Raw genomic sequence first — 10,660 nt, 5'->3', positions numbered from 1 at the left:
AAGAGCTGCATGGACATGGTCATGTGTCACTGCCTGCCCTGTGAGAGATCTGAGAAGATCTATGTTTCCTTTCTGTTTGTTGTTGTGGGCAGGACCCCACCTCTCCACAGGTTCTGCTCGTTAGCTGTTTTAGAGGCTCTATTTAAGTTCGCCTCTTACTGCTGACTTTGCGGTTGATATTTTCCTTCTGGTGTTCTATACTGGTTGTTTGTAGATCCTCTACTTCCCACTCGTCTCAAGCTAAGTGCTCCTGTTTTCTCCTTTATGCGTGTGGTGCTTCTAGGTCTCAGGGAGACGCTGGTCCCTTCATGGTGGAAGGTACCGGCTGTCTCATTACCCGCTCACTAAGTTAGAGTGTTCTACAGTGTCAGCAGGGCTTAGGTTCCAGCGTATGAGTTCGTTCACCATCAGGACTTGCTCCTACTGTCAGCAGTCAGGGAGAGGCTTAGGGATTGTTAGGAGGTTACCATTCCCTCCTCCCTAGCTTTGGGGCCTAGTCTGTTTACCTGTTGCTGTTTGTTTACTTGGTGTTCCTCTTATCCCCACTTGCCGTGACATCATGTGACCACAGCCCAGAACGGAGATAGGAGCAAAAACGGTAAAAAATACAATACAAAACTACTGTTGCCTTCATAAATGATTATTTTAAAGAATGTTGACGTAAACTGGAAATCTCCTTTAGGCCCCTTTCACATGGGCTAGTTTTTCGCGCGAGAGCAATTCGTGACACACTGTGCGATGTGGTGAGCGCGATGATGTCAGAAGAAAGAAAACGATAACGGCTGCACGATCAAGTGGATGAGGTAATTTTTTTATTATTTTTTAACCCTTAATGGACATTTTTCTAAGCATTCTGTATTAAAGAATGCTATTATTTTCCATTATAAGAATGCTATTATTTTCCATGTTATAATGGAAAATAATAAAATCTACAGAACACCGAAACCAATCCCCGAACTTCAGTGAAGAAGGCCGGGTTCGGGTCTGGGTACCACATTAACTTTTATTATCACGCGTGTGCAAAATACATTAAAACGCTTTGCACTCGCGCGGAAAAGACGGAACAACGCGATCACAGACAAAACTGACTGAAATTGCGTGCACACTCGCGCTGGTTTCCTGCAAGGCACCCGCCACGCATCCGTACCTCTTCCGAGACGCCCGTGTGAAAGGGGCCTTAAGACTAGGGTTATGCTATGACTTTTGGAAGCGCGACTGATTGATTTTAACTACTGAACTACAGTTGCAGTCCAAATAAATGCAATCTTGTGGACTGCAGCTGTCACTCAATACTTAAAATCAGTCAGGCTACAGAAAGTTGTAGCATAGCCCTAGCCTAAGGGACAGCCTTCCCTCCAAAGTGTGGACTATTAATTATGTTTGTGCCAAGTCTCAAAAGCCAGAGAATCTGTGCGCCACAGCAGCGATTGGAAGAAGCTGGCACTATGGGACTCAACTGCTGGGTGTCATCGACACTCCTCCTGGAAGTGGAATTGGGAAACGGCAGGTAGACTGTGACATCATATACAGGTCTTACAGAGGCAATGTGGACCCCTGTGGCAGGGAAGCACAATTGATATACCTATACTCAAATTTGGCACACCAAAAGGAAGCTGTAAGTGGACTGCTCGTAATATTCAAAGTACTGTGCCTTGTGCATTCCAACAGTTGGCGCTGCCTGCTGTGTAAATATTGTTGAGATCAGCTTTAAAGGTCCTGAAAAGGACTGTGCCGGTGCCATGTCTAGCTGCAACTCTGCCGTGCCAAACGACATGGGCATGAGGGTACATTGCTTATACGCATTGCCATGACACTATATAAGATGGATACCTGTGTATTATGTAACAGCAGGAGGAGGAGGCTGAGAGCAGAGACTCAGATTAACCCTTCACAAGAAGCTATGTCCTCCTTCCTTAACAGAGTAACCCTTTAGAAGCAGCTGTGTCCTCCTTCCCTAACAGATTAATCCTTTACAAAAAGCTGTGTCCTCCTTCCTTAACAGATTAACCCTTTAGAAGCAGCTGTGTCCTCCTTCCCTAACAGATTAATGCTTTACAATAAATGGTGTCCTCTTCCTCTAGCAGATTAACCCTTTACAAGCAGCTGTCCACCTCCTCTAACAAATTAACCCTTTACAAGCAGCTGTGTTCTCCTCCTCCTCCTCTAACAGATTAACCCTTTACAAGCAGCTGTGTCCTCCTTCTCTAACAGATTAACCCTTTACAATCATTTGATTTGCTAATGGTATGTATTTGAGAAATGTCTTATAGTTGAATCCATTGTTGCATTTTGCGTTTTTCTCAGAACCAATATGTTCTCTTTAAAGGTGTTGGCCGAGATTTTGATATTGTTTCCTCCTCCTCTAAAAGATTAACCCTTTACAAGCAGCTTTGTCCTAATCTAACATATTAACCCTGCACAATCAGCTGTGTTCTCCTCTAGAAGATTAACTATTCTTAAGCAGCTGTGTTCTCTAACAGATTAACCCTTTACAAGCAGCTATGTCCTCATCTAATAGATTAACCTTTTATAAGAAACTGTGTCCTCCTCTAACAAATTAATCATTGTCAGCCAGCTGTGTCCTCCTTTAACAGATTAACCCTTCACAAGCAGCTGTATCCTCCTTCTCTAACAGATTAACCCTTTACAAGCAGCTATGTCCTCATCTAATAGATTAACCTTTTATAAGAAACTGTGTCCTCCTCTAACAAATTAATCATTGTCAGCCAGCTGTGTCCTCCTTTAACAGATTAACCCTTCACAAGCAGCTGTATCCTCCTTCTCTAACAGATTAACCCTTTACAAGCAGCTTTGTCCTCTTCCTCGAAAATATCAACCTTTCACAAACAGATATGGCCTCCTCCTTTATGTCTATCCTCAGCATAGGTAATCAATATCAGATCGGTGAGGGTTTGACTCCCCACAGCCTCGCCGATTGGCTGTATGAAGAGACCACGGCTCTATGGTGACTGCTGCAACCACTTCTTAGGCCGATCACATTCATTGATCACATGGTCTAGGCGCAGCTCAGTTTCTTTCAAATGAATAGGTCTGAGCTGCAATACCAAGTATGGCCACTATACAATGGATGATGCTGTGCTTGGTAAACTTGGCACTGAGGGCCCCGTCCTCCTAAAGCAGTTTATTGGAGTGGTTGCTCGGTGTCGGCATCCCACCAATCTGATATTGACGGATAGGTATCTTGAGGATAGGTCATCAACATTAACTCCTTCCCGACATACACTGTAGTAGTATAGTGGATGTCAGGTATTTAAAGATGGCACCCGCTTCAGAGTGGCGCAAATGCCATAGCAACTGGGTGTCGGCTTTTTCACCTGCTCTAATAGATTAACCCTTTACAAGAAACGGTGTCCTTCTCATCTAGCAACTTAACCCTTTATATAAAGCTGTGCCCTCCTCCTCTAACAGATTAACCCTTTACATAAAGCTGTGTCCTCCTCCTCTAACAAATTAACTCTTCACAAGCAGCTGTCATCAATATTAACCCTTTTCCGACATCCGCCGTAATAGTACAGCAGATATTGGGTCTTTAAAAATGGCGCCTGCTCGAAGCAGAGTGAAATCCATAGCAACCGGGTGCCTGCTGTTTCACACAGCAAACACCCAGGGCTAATGTCCACATTCATTGGAAATACCGATTGCGGACATTTAACCCCTCAGATGCCATGGCAAAATGTGACCCCTGAATTCGGAGAGGCCAAAAACCCGGAAGCATGCAATTGCCAGGCAGGAACTCCTCCACTGCAGTAATGAGCCAGAGCCTGTTCTAGTCTTCTACGACTATTACTTGTATATTACAATTCAGGCCTGCAGGTGGCAGCACTTAATTGTAATATACCGATCTTTGTATATGGCAATGGCTGAAATCCATTACTTTATACAAATTTCAATCTAATGATTGCATGATGGGGGCCTAAAAAAGGAAATAAAAGTAAAAAAAGATAAAAATAACCCCTCAAATTACCCCCCTTTCCGCCAAATCAAAATAACAATAAAAAAATAAAACATAATAGGTATCACCGCATCCGAAAACGCCCGTACTATTAAAATACAGTATATCTTAGACGGTGAGTGACATAATGAGAAAAAATCTAAATGGACGATTTGCTTTTTTTTTTTATCACGTTAAAATAAAAGTCATACATACCCCGATAAATGGTATCGATAGAAACTACCCTTCAAAAAATGAGCCTCCTTGACAGCCACATAGAATTAACTATAAAAAAGTCATTGGGGTCAGAATATGGTGAGGAGAAGGAAAAAAAAAAATTTTTACAAAGTTTTTTTAATTGCAATAATTGTAATGACCCAGAGAATGAAGAGCAATTTTAGTCAATTTTACGCTGTAAAAATAAAACCCATAAAATTGTGGTGGAATTTACATTGCATGCAATATTAAATGGTGTCATTAGAAAGTAAAGCTTGCTCTGCAAAAAACAAGTCCTGATACCATTATGAGAATGGAAAAATAAAAATGTTATGGCTCCAAGAAGGCAGGTAGTAAAAAAAGAATACGCAAAAATGAAAAATCAGGAAGGGGTTAAACACCTGGAAAACCCTTTTAAAGAATAGAGCAACTTTTCCTTTGACACTATTTTGTGCCATTCCTGTTATTCCTCCTAGAAATGTATAAATAAATTGCCAACTGGGTGAATACATTTCGCCTGCCGAAGAGGTGTGCCCATACACAGTTTGATTGTCAGCACTAATTGGACATGAGAGTGTGCAGTGATACCCCTCAAATCAAATCAAAGACCAAAAAAAGAACAAGCGTTTGTATGCTCTGTGCGACTTTAAAACCTCCATCTCTTTCGGTCATCTTCATTAGGCCTCTTGCACATGACCTTTTTCAGTACTTTGCGGTCCGCAAAAAACGGATCTGGAAAAATTACGAATGACGTCCGTGTGCTTTCCGTTTTTTGGGGAACTGGAACAGCTGGCCCCTGATAGAACAATACTATCCTTGCCCATTAGGCTTCTTGCACACGAACGTTTTTTTTTTCCATTTCCATTCTATTTTTTGCGGACCACAAATACTGAAAAAGCCATATGGTCATGTGCAAGAGGCCTTATGCGGACAATAATAGGACAGGTTTTATCTTTAGACGGAATAGAAAAACAGTAATACGGAAACGGAAGGCATACAGAGTACCTTCTGGTTTTTTTTGCGGATCCATTGAAATGACCATATACGGAACACAAAAAACGGAACATAAACGGAAAAAAAACACATTTGTGTGCATGAAGCCTTAGTTAGATAGGGTTTGGCTGTGTGACTGAAAACCATATGAGAGCATAGAATATTATTTTTGGGCATATGGCATAATTCCTCCAAATAAGGGCTAGTTCACACGAACGTTTTTTGCGTTCCATATGCGGGCCGTTTTTTGCGTTCCGTATACGGTCCGTATACGGAACCATTCATTTCAATGGTTCTGCAAAAAAACTGAATTTACTCCGTATGCATTCCTTTTCTCTATTTCCGTTTTTCCATTCCGTTGAAAGATAGAACATGTCCTATTATTGCCTGCAAATCATGTTCCGTGGCTCCATTCAAGTCAATGGGTCCACAAAAAAACAGAACACATACGGAAATGCATCCGTATGTCTTCTGTATCCATTCCGCTTTTGCGGAACCATCTATTGAAAATGTTAAGCCCAGCCCAATTTTTTCTATGTAATTACTGTATATGTGAAAATACGTTTGCTTAGTAGCTCTGTAACTGTGGCAGGAATTTAGCTTCTGCACTTCTCTTTGTCTTCTGTTTTGTGGGGACTGACTAGCTGAGGAGGTATGGTTTTTCCTAGGTCTCTGGACATTACTCACAGATAGGCTCTCAGGCTCTTTGTCCTGGAGCTCTGGAGATTGTCTGCTTTCTTGTCATCCAGCTGAGGCTGCAGGGCTCAGTCTGGGTATGTGATCAAGTCTCAGACCGAGACTTGGTCCTGGATTTATTCCCTATACAGGGGGACTCCTGAAGGCTATCACACAGCCTTCCCCAACAGGGGTGGCTGGCACACTGATACGGCATACATATTAGGACATCCTCAGACATCATCCACAACTTCCTCCTCTGTCAAGCAAAACACCATCCTCCATCAGCCTAAACTCCATCAGTCCTCCTCCCTCCTCCGTCAGCCCAAACTCCCTCCTACCTCAGACGTCAGCCAAAACTCTCTCCTCCCTCTTCCAAAACTCCCTCCTCCTTCAGACGTCAGCCAAAAATCCCTCCCCCTAACTAAAAACTCCCTCGTCCCTCAGACTTCAGTCAAAAAATACCTCCTCCATCAGCCCTCAGCCCAAACTCCATCAGCCATCAGGTGTCAGCTCTCAGCCATCAGGGGTCAGACATCAGTTGTCATCCCTCAGCCTAAACTCCATCAGCCGTCAGGGGTCAGACATCAGGTGTCAGCCCTCAGCCAAAACTCCATCAGCCGTCCGCCATCAGACATCAGGTGTCATCCGTTAGGCATCACCCATCAGCCAAAACTCCATCAGCAGTCAGTCGTCAGGGGTCAGGTGTTAGACATTGGGTGTCAGACATTGGTTTTCTGGGGAGGGGGTGGCACAAAGCATAATGTCACGTCAGGGGCGGATTAAGTGCATGATAGGCCCGGGGCTGTCTACCCAACTTGGGCCCCCCCCCCCCCCTCCATTTTAGTTTAGTTGTTGCTTTTTTTTGTATGAAGAAGCTGCGGTGCCTTATGAGCGCCACAGTCTCTTCTTAGGCCATATGACATCTTCAGGCAAAAAAAAAATACCCCAAATTGGGTCCTAAACTGAAAAATTTGGTCGTCAAATTTAAAATACATATAATTGTAATAAAAAAGACATGGAGGAGAATACAGCACTACATACCTGTTACATCCAGTGACATCTCCTGTCATGTAGACCTTCTATTTCCTCTTCTCCTCCATTTGACCCAGACCACCATGGCAAATTCTTTTAGCCGCATCTCGTCTCTACAGTTTGTAACACAGACACGTTAGATTTCTCTATTTTTCCATCAACCTCCTCATCCTGGTGTCCCCACAGTGTCATCTTGCCACCCCCAATACTGTGCCCGTTGTGCTCCCCAATGCCCCAGGACCTATACTGCTGAAAAAATAGTGACCCTGAAAGATATAATTGGGGTAATTTATCAAACTGGTGTAAAGTAGAACTGGATTTCCAAAAGAGCTGTGAAATATGAAAGGTAGAATCTGATTGGCTGCTATGGGCAACTAAGCCAGTTCTGCTTTACACCAGTTTGATAAATTACCCCAAATGTCCCTATAGTGTCCACAGCAGCTATAATGTCCCCTAGAGACCCCCAGTAATAATACCACCCTCTATTGTGCTCCAGGCAATAATCCCTGTATAGTGTCCCCAGAAATAATAGAATTGCCCCTATAGTGCCTCCCCAATAGCAACACCCCCATATAGTAATTTCCACCACACTGCCCCCACATAGTAATCCCCCCATAGTAATTTGCCCCCACACAGTAATTTCCCCCAAACTGTCCCCATATAGTAGTTTGCCCCCACACAGTAATTTGCCCCACACTGCCCCCACATAGTAATTTGCCCCACACTGCCCCCACATAGTAATTTGCCCCACACTGCCCCCACATAGTAATTTGCCCCACACTGCCCCCACATAGTAATTTCCTCCACACTGCCCCCACATAGTAATTTCCTCCACACTGCCCCCACATAGTAATTTCCACCACACTGCCCCCACATAGTAATTTCCTCCACACTGCCCCCACATAGTAATTTGCCCCACACTGCCCCCACATAGTAATTTCCTCCACACTGCCCCCACATAGTAATTTGCCCCACACTGCCCCCACATAGTAATTTCCTCCACACTGCCCCCACATAGTAATTTCCACCACACTGCCCCCACATAGTAATTTCCACCACACTGCCCCCACATAGTATTTTGCCCCCACATAGCAATTTTCCCACATAGCAATTACCCCACACTGTCCCCACATAGAAATTACCCCACACAGAAATTACCCCACACTGTCCCCACATTGCAATTTCCCCCACACAATAGTTTCCCCCACATAGTAATTTGCCCCCACACTGCCCCATATAGTAATTTGTCCCCAGATAGCAATTTCCCCACACAGAAATTTGCCCCCACACTGCCCCATCTAGTAATTTGCCCCCACACTGCCCCATATAGTAATTTGCCCCCACATAGTAGTCCCTCTCATAATAATTTGCCCCCACATAGTAATTTGTCCCCACATAGTATTCCCTCTCATAATAATTTGCCCCCACACAATAGTTTTCCCCACACTGCCCCCACATAGTAATTTGCCCCCACATAGTAAATTGCCCCCACATAGCAATTACCCCACACTGTCCCCACATAGAAATTACCCCACACTGTCCCCACATAGTAATTACCCCACACTGTCCCCACATAGTAATTACCCCACACTGTCCCCACATGGCAATTTCCCCCACACTGCCCTCACACAATAGTTTCCCCCACATAGTAATTTGCCCCCACATAGTCCCCACATAGCAATTACCCACACAATAGTTTCCCCCACACTACCCCCAGATAGAAATTTGCCCCCACATAGTAGTCCCTCCCATAATAATTTGCCCCCACACAGCAATTTGCCCCCACACAATAGTTTCCCCCACACTGCCCCATCTAGTAATTTGCCCCCACATAGTAAGAAGCATGATGCAGGTGACTGCTGCTGCTGCTGGTGAACCGCTGCAGTCCAAGTGGGTGCTAATCCTGACCCATTCATTTCAACGAGTCTGTGTACATGAGTGTTTTTTTCACGCATCAGTTCTGCGTTGCGTGAAAAACGCAGCATGTTCTATATTCTGCATTTTTCACGCAGCCTTGGCCCCAGAGAAGTGAATGGGGCTTTAGTGAAAAACGCATTGCATCCGCAAGCAGGTGTGGATGCAATGCGTTTTTCACTGATGGTTGCTAAGACATGTTGTTTGTAAACCTTCAGTTTTTTATCACGAGTGTGAAAAACACATCAAAACGCATTGCAACCGCGAGGAAAAAACTGAACAACTGAACGCAATCGCAGACAAAACTGATTGAATTTGCTTGCAAAATCGTGCGAGTTTCACTAAACCCACCCTGAACGCATCCGGACCTAATCTGTCACGCTCTTGTGAAAGAGGCCTAAAGCTAGGTTCACACAGGAGTGATTTCCGCACAGGTGCAATGCGTGAGGTGAACGCATTGCACCCGCACTGAATCCGGACCCATTCATTTCTATGGGGCTGTGCACATGAGCGGTGATTTTCACGAATCACTTGTGCGTTGCGTGAAAATCACAGAATGCTCTATATTGTGCGTTTTTCATGCAACTCAGGCCCCATAGAAGTGAATGGGGCTGAGTGAAAATCGCAAGCATCCGGAAGCAAGTGCGGATGCGGTGTAATTTTCACGCATGGTTGCTAAGATGAAAGTCTATTCACTGTATTATTTTCCCTGATAACATGGTTATAAGGGAAAATAATAGCATTCTTTAATACAGAATGGTTAGTAGAAAGTCAATTGAGGGTTAAAAAAATAATTAAAAATTAACTCACCTCCTCCAATTGATCGTGTAGCTGCCAGTCTCCTGTGTCACGGCGGGGAGTGGGGGAAACCCCCAACAGTGCGGTGTCAAAGGGTAAAGGGGATCAGCAAGGCCAAAAAGGAGTAATAAGGGAGCAGGTCACCTCCTACCGCATCCCTAATCCTCTCCCTGACTCCTCACCATATGAGCAGACACCGATGGTGGGACGGCTCATACACTGGATACCTAATATCCTGAGTCGCCCTGGAAATCCCTCACTTAGGAGCAGGGGAGAGACTACCTGTTCATCCACAACACGGAGGAACAGGAGTCTCTAACTAAGGCCAGGCTGCAAGGAGAGGGGAACACATACAGCTATTGAGATGGCAGGTAAGCGACACCCATAACACACTTACCTGCCACAGACACACTGACTGGGACCCGTGCACAAGTGTTGGTGTCCACACCAACATTAAAGGACACAGCACACACCACAAACCACACAGGGACCCATAGCTGCAATAAACATGAGACACCATAAGAACATCTATGACCACAAGGGTGGCCCTCACTGGAAAGATGGTAAAGCCAGGAGCAGTGAACCACCAGCAAACACCATGCCTGGAGGACACATGAGCTAAAGGATTCCAGCAGAGACTAAATAACCCAAGCAGCCACACCCACAAACACATAAACCCAGTGTTCACAAAACACTAGGAAGGGAGTTAACCCTTCCAACACCAGACAGAGGAAGGAAACCACTTAAAGGGGAAGTGCACACACAAGCATACCAATCCACATGTTACCACCGGCAACAGCATGCATGGCAACCATGTCACGGCAATCACCCAGAAGGCCGACACACTGCCACCGCATGCTCATGCTCACACAGCAACACATTGCCGCGGGCAACCGCAAGTGTAGCAACAGTGTCACAGCGCACACCATAGGCCGTGACATCCTGTTCTTTCTTCAGTACCTGTCAAAGGACCTGTGGTGACATCACTGTGCTCATCACATGATACATCACATGATCCATCACCATTGTGATGGACCATGTGATGAGTTCAGTGACGTCACCACAGGTCCTTTGACA

The sequence above is a fragment of the Bufo gargarizans genome, chromosome 9, assembly GCF_014858855.1.
Source record: "Bufo gargarizans isolate SCDJY-AF-19 chromosome 9, ASM1485885v1, whole genome shotgun sequence".
NCBI lineage: Eukaryota > Metazoa > Chordata > Amphibia > Anura > Bufonidae > Bufo > Bufo gargarizans.
This window is presented reverse-complemented; position numbering follows the sequence as displayed.